Source organism: Palaemon carinicauda, chromosome 34 (assembly GCF_036898095.1).
Source record: "Palaemon carinicauda isolate YSFRI2023 chromosome 34, ASM3689809v2, whole genome shotgun sequence".
Lineage (NCBI taxonomy): Eukaryota > Metazoa > Arthropoda > Malacostraca > Decapoda > Palaemonidae > Palaemon > Palaemon carinicauda.
The window spans coordinates 36,946,425-36,953,924 of NC_090758.1; the positions used below are offsets into that span (position 1 = coordinate 36,946,425).

General features: G+C 48.1%; 1 protein-coding gene across 1 annotated transcript in view; it reads left to right on the forward strand.

The window, feature by feature from the left end:
• Positions 1-7,500, forward strand: part of LOC137627111 (neuroligin-3-like) — a 24,702-nt gene that overhangs the window by 1,061 nt on the left and 16,141 nt on the right. The window lies entirely within an intron of this gene.

A 7,500-nucleotide genomic window follows, 5' to 3' on the forward strand; every position in this document is an offset into this window, starting at 1 on the left:
TTATGAACATTTAAAACTTTTTTAGTATTATTAGAGGTAGTTTATATATATATATATATATATATATATATATATATATATATATATATATATATATATATATATATATATATATATATATATATATATATATATATATATATATATATATATATATATATATATTTTTGGGCTCAAGCCATGTCGTCCTGATGGAAGTTCCTATAGGGTAGCTTCCTAGGGTATATTACAACTACGGCGATATTCCCAGAGAATTTACCTTAAGGTACCAGAATTCTAACTCCTGGAGCGAGTATCCCTCGTGAAAGGGATATCGCGACATATCAGAGGACGTATTCTAGACACGCCACATGGCAATCTACATCCTGGACAGAGATTTCGTCTCGTAGGAGGTGATTGGCGAGATACGAATTCGGGAAAGAAAAAGGGGAGCCGCTCCCAAGGCTTCCCTATCCTCCGATTCGTATGCGTGCCTGGCGCCAATCCTGGCGCCATCTGTATTCCTTTTTGCGTAGCTTAACAACTCGGTGTTTTTTCCTGTTTTTCTCGCAAATCTTGGATTTATTCGACTTTTCATGGCTTCTTCGTCTTCGTCGGCCTCTGATAAGTTGAGTATAGTGTCTGTTATGTATAAATGTAGGCTCTTGGTAAAATTTTGAGTGATTAATAGGATTAATCTTTGATACAAGAGCCGTAGCCTACCAGAGGCGTCTTGGACGCCGTCGCTCGCTAGGTATAAGTTAGTTAGTCAGAGCGACATTCCTGGTTGTTTTGCTTTAATAAATTTTAGCTATTTAGCATTACATAGGATTTCCTTTCGTGCTTAGTATTATTTGGCGAAGTATTCGCCATTCTGGCCTACGCTAGGCCATGTAGCCTAGTCGTTTGGTCCTAGTACTTCATGCATGATTATGGTTTTTCCGAGTGTAATTAAATTTTATTGAAGCTTTAGGCTATATTTTATACATTTTAGACTGTGTGGAATATTTCCAAGATAGTATACGAGTGAGTTTCGGTGAATTAGGTAATCGATTCTCTTGGTGCCTAGGCTAGTTGCTTATGGAGCCTTAGTATACTTTATCATAATCCCCGGTTGCTTTCTTTTCTCCGGAGAAGGTATGCAATCCCTTTCCCTCTGTTTAAGCCTTGGGCTTATCCCTAAGTGGTTTTTTCCGAATTTATTTTCGATAAAACTATACTAGGGTGTTACTGTACCTTCCTGTTCCTGTAGTTATGGTTCAAGAGGGACAGAACAACAGAGTTTTTAGTCTGAGTCTGTGTTGTCTGGCTTGGGGCTGAGTCCCCCTCGCTGACCTAACACATACAAAGGGAGCTTAGCTCCCTTAGGTCACTACCGAAGGTTTCTGTGGATATGATTCCTTCTTTTGTGATCTACCAGACTAGTCCTGTTGCTGTTCTCGCGGGAGGATAAGTTCTTCCCTTGGGAGTAGCAACGCCTTCCTTGCTTTGGTGCTCTGGAAGCTGGCAAGTATTGCTGGCCTTTCCCCTTAGATCTCCCTTAGGCTAAGATAAGTTTCTTGGCTGCGGGTGATCTGTCACTAAAGCAAGGTTGGCAGGACCCTCTTGTCCCTTCCCCCTCTTTCTTCATACTGTACTGTACGTCGTTCTACATCTGGACCTAGTTTAAGTTAGGATGTGGAATTGATTCAGCCCCTTGCCGGCCGGCAGAGCTGGCCGGCAGGGGTCTTACTGTACTGTACGTCGTTCTACTTCTGGACCTAGTATAGGTTAGGATGTGGAATTGACTCAGCCCCTTGCCGGCCGGCAGAGCTGCTGGCCGGCAAGGGTCTTATGTTTTCGAGTGCTGCCCGGACCTCTCTTGGTCCCTCATCTATGCCTGCCGGCAGAGCCGGACGGCATGGGTCAAGGAAGACTGAATTAGTTTCTCCCCTTCCTTATATGCACTCTTTCGGTTGCCGGGCTTGGAGGTTGTGTACACTCTTATCCCGGCATCCATTCTATTTTTCTTCTAAGTGCTGTACATGTCCCGGCTGCCGGCCTATGAGGCCGGCAGCCGGGCAGGTGTAGTCTTCTGGTTCTTTTGCTGCCGGCTGGCATCAGTCTTGTACCTTTGCCGGCCGGCTTATGTCAATCCTTGTCTGCCGGTCACCAAGAGTGTGGCCGGCAGCTGGGTACTACCTTGTGTAGTTGCTGGCCGGCAGCCATTGCCGGCCAACACTGGCTGTTACCGGCCGGCAGTTGCTGCCGACCGGCACAGGCATTTGAACCAGAGTGCTGCCGCCCTATAGCTGTTAAGTAGTATACTTTAAAGCTAGTTGTGGTGTGTGCCGGCCGGCAAAGGCAGGCCGGCACACATCCCCCTATACTGTACTAGTATTCTTCTGTATAGCATATACAGTAAGAGGAAAACTATAGTATGGGTTTTGGTACAGCACTGTGTCTTCTAACACTATTGTGTTTTCTTGCACGCCCCTTTGCTGTTGCCCTCAGATAGGAAGCTGAGTTCTTCCCTGTCTATTATCCAGGATTTTAGAATCATTGCTTAGGTGTGAGCTCCACCTGTTTCCTCTGGAAACCTTGCATTGGTTACTCTAGAAGAGATAAACCATTTTTGATTTTATTATGTGGAAGGCTGCAACAATGGGTTGTGAGGGAAACACAAGTGTGTGTCTTTCCTTTATGAATTGTTATGCTATACTATGCATATCCAGTGATACATAGTTCGCTTGATACTCATGGAAATTTCTTCTCTTTACAGGAGGACCCTCCGAAGTGGGGAATTGTTTTCTGCAATGTCCGCAGCAAGAACCTCTGCGGACATGAGTGTTGTAGGAGACATGCAGCATGCGCTGTCTCCAAGGATGATCTCCAGTATTGGGACCCTCAGGTATGTACTGTATGCACTAACCTGATTACTGAGGCTTTTGATTCCCCTAGAACGGCGGAATCAAGGGATATAGCAAGGGAAAAGCTTCATACTTGGGTAAGGGGCTTCAAGAAGAACACCTCTGGCCCTTATCTTCCAAGTGAGAAGATGAGGGCGTATCTTTTTCCCCAGGCATCAGCTGATGCAGTGATTCCCCAGCCTCAAGAGGAGATCCCTCAAGATCAAGTCCAGGTGGATGTGGAAGTCGCAGTTGCGATGCAAGACATCCAGTTAGATGACAGGATGTCTGACCTGGACGAACGTTTGGAACAAGACCTCCTGGCAGAAGGTCAGGATGAAGTTCAAACCCCGGATGTCGTAGAGGATGAGGTCGACGAGGTGTCGGCTATTCCGGTTCAGATTCCGGATCCTATCCCCTCAACATCGGCCGGTCTCCCAGTAGAACTGGGACAGGCCCTCTCTTCGATTGTTGGAATGATCCAACAAATGCAGAAGGAGAATCAGGAGAAGGCGGCTGCTATGGAACTGCGTATGCAGTCCCTGGCAGAATCACGTGGACCCGGGAAAGGGCTCAATGTGAAAGACCTTCCCGTATGCTCAGATGCTAACCCATGGAGGTATGCTGAGCACATGCCAATGACGACTGGAAAGATCGTCATCTCGGATAAGCTGGGTTCAGTTCCACTAGAGGAGGTGGAATTTTGGCCCAGCAAGGCATCATATCCGGACTGCTATGTCCGGCTGAGAAAAGAACCAGCTTAAAGGGAGGAGACAGAGCCGAAGGAGGTCATAATTATGGACCACGCTAAAGCTCAAGCCCTACTTTCATCCTCAATGAAAGAGAGGGGCTTCTCTAACTCGAAGGTAGCTGCATTGAACAAGAAGCTCCCTTCTTTTGTGTCCTCTCCTGCTAGAGCCTTCCCCTTTTTACAGAAAGGGTTTGCGGCTGTCCTAAAGGCAGTCGAGGCCGGCAAGCCTTGCCCCTCCCTGGAGGAGTGTAAACCCTTGTCGCTGGCCCTGCCTATGGACCACAAAGACTGGAAGGATGTCCATCTGACATTCTCAGTGGGAAAGTTGGAAGCTGATATTGCCGGACGGCAATTCGGCGAGGACCTCCCCAAGCTGTCCGACTCTCTTTTACGAAGAGAGTTCGAGACAAAAGAAAGACTGGCTGCCTCAATGTCTCATCAGACTACTCTTGAGACGATGGCAAGTGACCCCAAGGTCCATGAAATGTTCATGGTAGTGGCTAAGTCTCACCTAGCCACAGTGACGAAGGACCTTTATAGCTTCGTCAGGGCAAGGAGAGCTTGCAGGGAGTTCGTGTTCACTGGGGCCTCGGTGAGACACGAGCCAAGGAAGCTAATCTCCTCCAACATTTGGGGAAAAGACCTTTTCCCTACCGATGTGGTCAAAGAGGTTGTTGATAAGGCCGCCGTGGAGAATAGAAACCTTCTCCAGAAGTGGGGCCTGGCTATCAAAAGAAAATCTTCCCCGGATGAGGGTCCTCAACCAAAGAGGAAGAATATGAGGACTAGGCTACCGGCTCGGTCAGCCAAGCCTTTTAGACAGCAACAGCAACTGCAATTGCCATTGCCTCCAGTGCCCCAGATGGTTGCACAAACCCCGACTACTTTTCAGTGGGTACCCCAGGCTGTGCCAGGTCAGTCATCCACATTCACCCCAATGTTCGAATGACAGTCTTCTTCCTTTCGTGCAAAACCTAGAGGAGCAGCCAGAGGCTCGTCTAGGCGCCCCTCAAGGGGAAGGGGATTCAGAGGTGGTCGTGGTCAGGGAGGCAAGACCTCAGGACGGCAGTCCAAGTGAAACGATACCGGTAGGAGGGAGACTGATGAAATTTTGGGATCGCTGGACCTTCGATCCCTGGGCCCAAAGCCTACTCAAGAATGGACTGGGCTGGAGCTGGTACAGCACTCCACCCCCGTGCCTTCGGTTTTTCCAACACTCCACCCCCGTTCTGGAGGAGTACGTTCAAGAACTGTTGGAGAAAAAGGTGATCCGAAAGGTGAAGTCCATCAAATTCCAAGGGAGGCTGTTTTGTGTTCCCAAGAAAGACTCGGAAAAGCTCAGAGTCATTCTGGACTTGTCGCCACTCAACAAGTTCATAGTGAATTCCAAATTCAAGATGCTAACACTGCAACACATAAGGACCTTACTGCCCAAGAGGGCATACTCAGTCTCTATAGACTTGTCAGACGCCTATTGGTACATTCCAATCAGCCGTCGACTCTCCCCCTACCTAGGGTTCAGGCTACAACGGAGACTATACGCCTTCAGAGCCATGCCATTCGGGCTAAACATAGCCCCAAGGATTTTCACGAAGCTTGCGAGCGCAGCTCTCAAACAATTACGCCTAAATGGAATTCAGGTAGTAGCCTACCTGGACGACTGGCTGGTGTGGGCAGCATCCGAGACCGATTGCTTGCAAGCTTCCAGTCAGGTGATCCAGTTCCTAGAGTACCTAGGCTTCAAGATCAACAGAAAAAAGTCTCGACTTTCTCCATCCCAAAGGTTCCAGTGACTGGGAATCCATTGGGACCTTTTGTCACACAGTTTCTCCATCCCGACAAAGAAAAGGAAGGAGATAGCGGGCTCTGTCAAGAGACTTCTAGATTCCGAAAGGATATCAAGACGCGAACAGGAGAGGGTACTAGGCTCTCTCCAGTTTGCTTCAGTGACAGACCCAGTGCTAAGAGCACAGCTAAAGGATGCAACCGGAGTTTGGAGAAGGTATGCATCAAACGCTCGAAGAGATCTGAGAAGACCAGTGCCGCCTCGGCTACGTACTCTTCTCAGGCCTTGGTCCCAAGCCAGACATCTAAAGAAGTCGGTTCTTCTTCAGCCACCTCCCCCGTCGATGACGATTCACTCAGACGCCTCAAAGTAGGGATGGGGAGGTCACTCTCATCGGAAAAAAGTCCAGGGGACTTGGTCCAAGCTATTCAGGACCTTTCATATAAACTTTCTAGAAGCTATGGCAGTGCTCCTTACCTTAAAGAAAGTCTCCCCGCGTCACTCGATCCACATAAGATTGGTAATGGACAGCGAGGTGGTTGTGAGATGCTTGAATCGACAAGGGTCGAGGTCACCACCTCTCAACCAAGTGATGTTAGCCATTTTCCGATTGGCGGAAAAGAAGAAGTGGTACCTGTCGGCAGTTCACCTTCAAGGAGTCCGCAATGTGACAGCGGACGCTCTATCCAGGTTCACACCGATAGAGTCAGAATGGTCCTTAGACGCAGGATCATTCTCCTTCATTCTGAATCAAGTCCCAGAACTGCAGATAGACCTCTTTGCGACGAAAGACAACAAGAAGTTGCCCCTGTACGTGTCCCCGTACGAGGACCCCTTAGCGGAAGCAGTGGACGCGATGTCCCTCGACTGGAACAGATGGTCCAGGATTTATCTGTTCCCTCCTCACAACCTTCTGTTGAGGGTCCTCAACAAACTGAGATCCTTCAAGGGGGTAGCGGCAATAGTGGCCCACAAGTGGCCGAACAGTATGTGGTTCCCCTTGGCGTTGGAACTACAGATGAAGTTTGTGCCGCTACCACATCCAGTTCTGACCCAGCGAGTCCAGAAGTCGACTGTCTGCGCTTCATTACAGAAAACCCGGACCCTGCAGCTCATGATTTTCTCGCCCTTGCGGTGAGAAAGCGTTTCGGGATTTCGAAAGCCAGCATAGACTTCCTAGAAGAATATAAGTGCAAATCGACTAGAAGGCAATATGAGTCATCTTGGAGAAAATGGGTGGCCTTTGTAAAGGCAAAGAATTCGCAGGAGATCTCAACAGACTTCTGCTTATCTTTCTTCATCCACCTCCATGGCCAAGGGTTGGCAGCTAACACGATTTCAGTGTGTAAATCTGCTTTGATGAGACCCATTTTATTTGCCTTCCAGATCGACCTAGGTAACGAGATCTTTAATAAAGTTCCGAAAGCCTGCGCTAGGCTCAGACCTTCAGCACCTCCAAAGCCCATCTCATGGTCTTTAGACAAAGTTCTTCATTTCGCCTCCCTGTTGAGCAATGAAGAATGTGCGTTAAAGGATTTGACGCAAAAAGTTATTTTTCTATTTGCACTCGCGTCCCGGGCCAGGGTTAGTGAGATCGTAGCCCTCTCGAGAGAGGCAGGTCGTGTTCAGTTCCTGGATGGGGGGGATCTGAACCTGTTTCCGGATCCTACGTTTCTCGCCAAGAATGAGTTACCCACCAACAGGTGGGGTCCCTGGAGAATCTGCCCTCTGAAAGACGATGCATCTCTATGTCCAGTAGAATGCCTAAAGGTCTATCTTCGTAGAACTTCAGACTTCAAGGGTGGTCAACTATTCAGGGGAGAAACATCAGGCTCAAATTTATCTCTGAATCAACTCAGAGCGAAAATCACATATTTTATTCGCAGAGCGGATCCTGACAGTACACCCGCAGGTCACGATCCGAGAAAAGTTGCCTCATCCCTAAATTTCTTTAATTGTATGGATTTTGAACATCTCCGTTCATACACGGGCTGGAAGTCTTCCAGGGTGTTCTTTCGCCACTATGCGAAGCAAGTAGAGGAACTTAAGAGATCTGTGGTAGCAGTGGGTCGTGTAGTTAACCCTACTGTTTAACT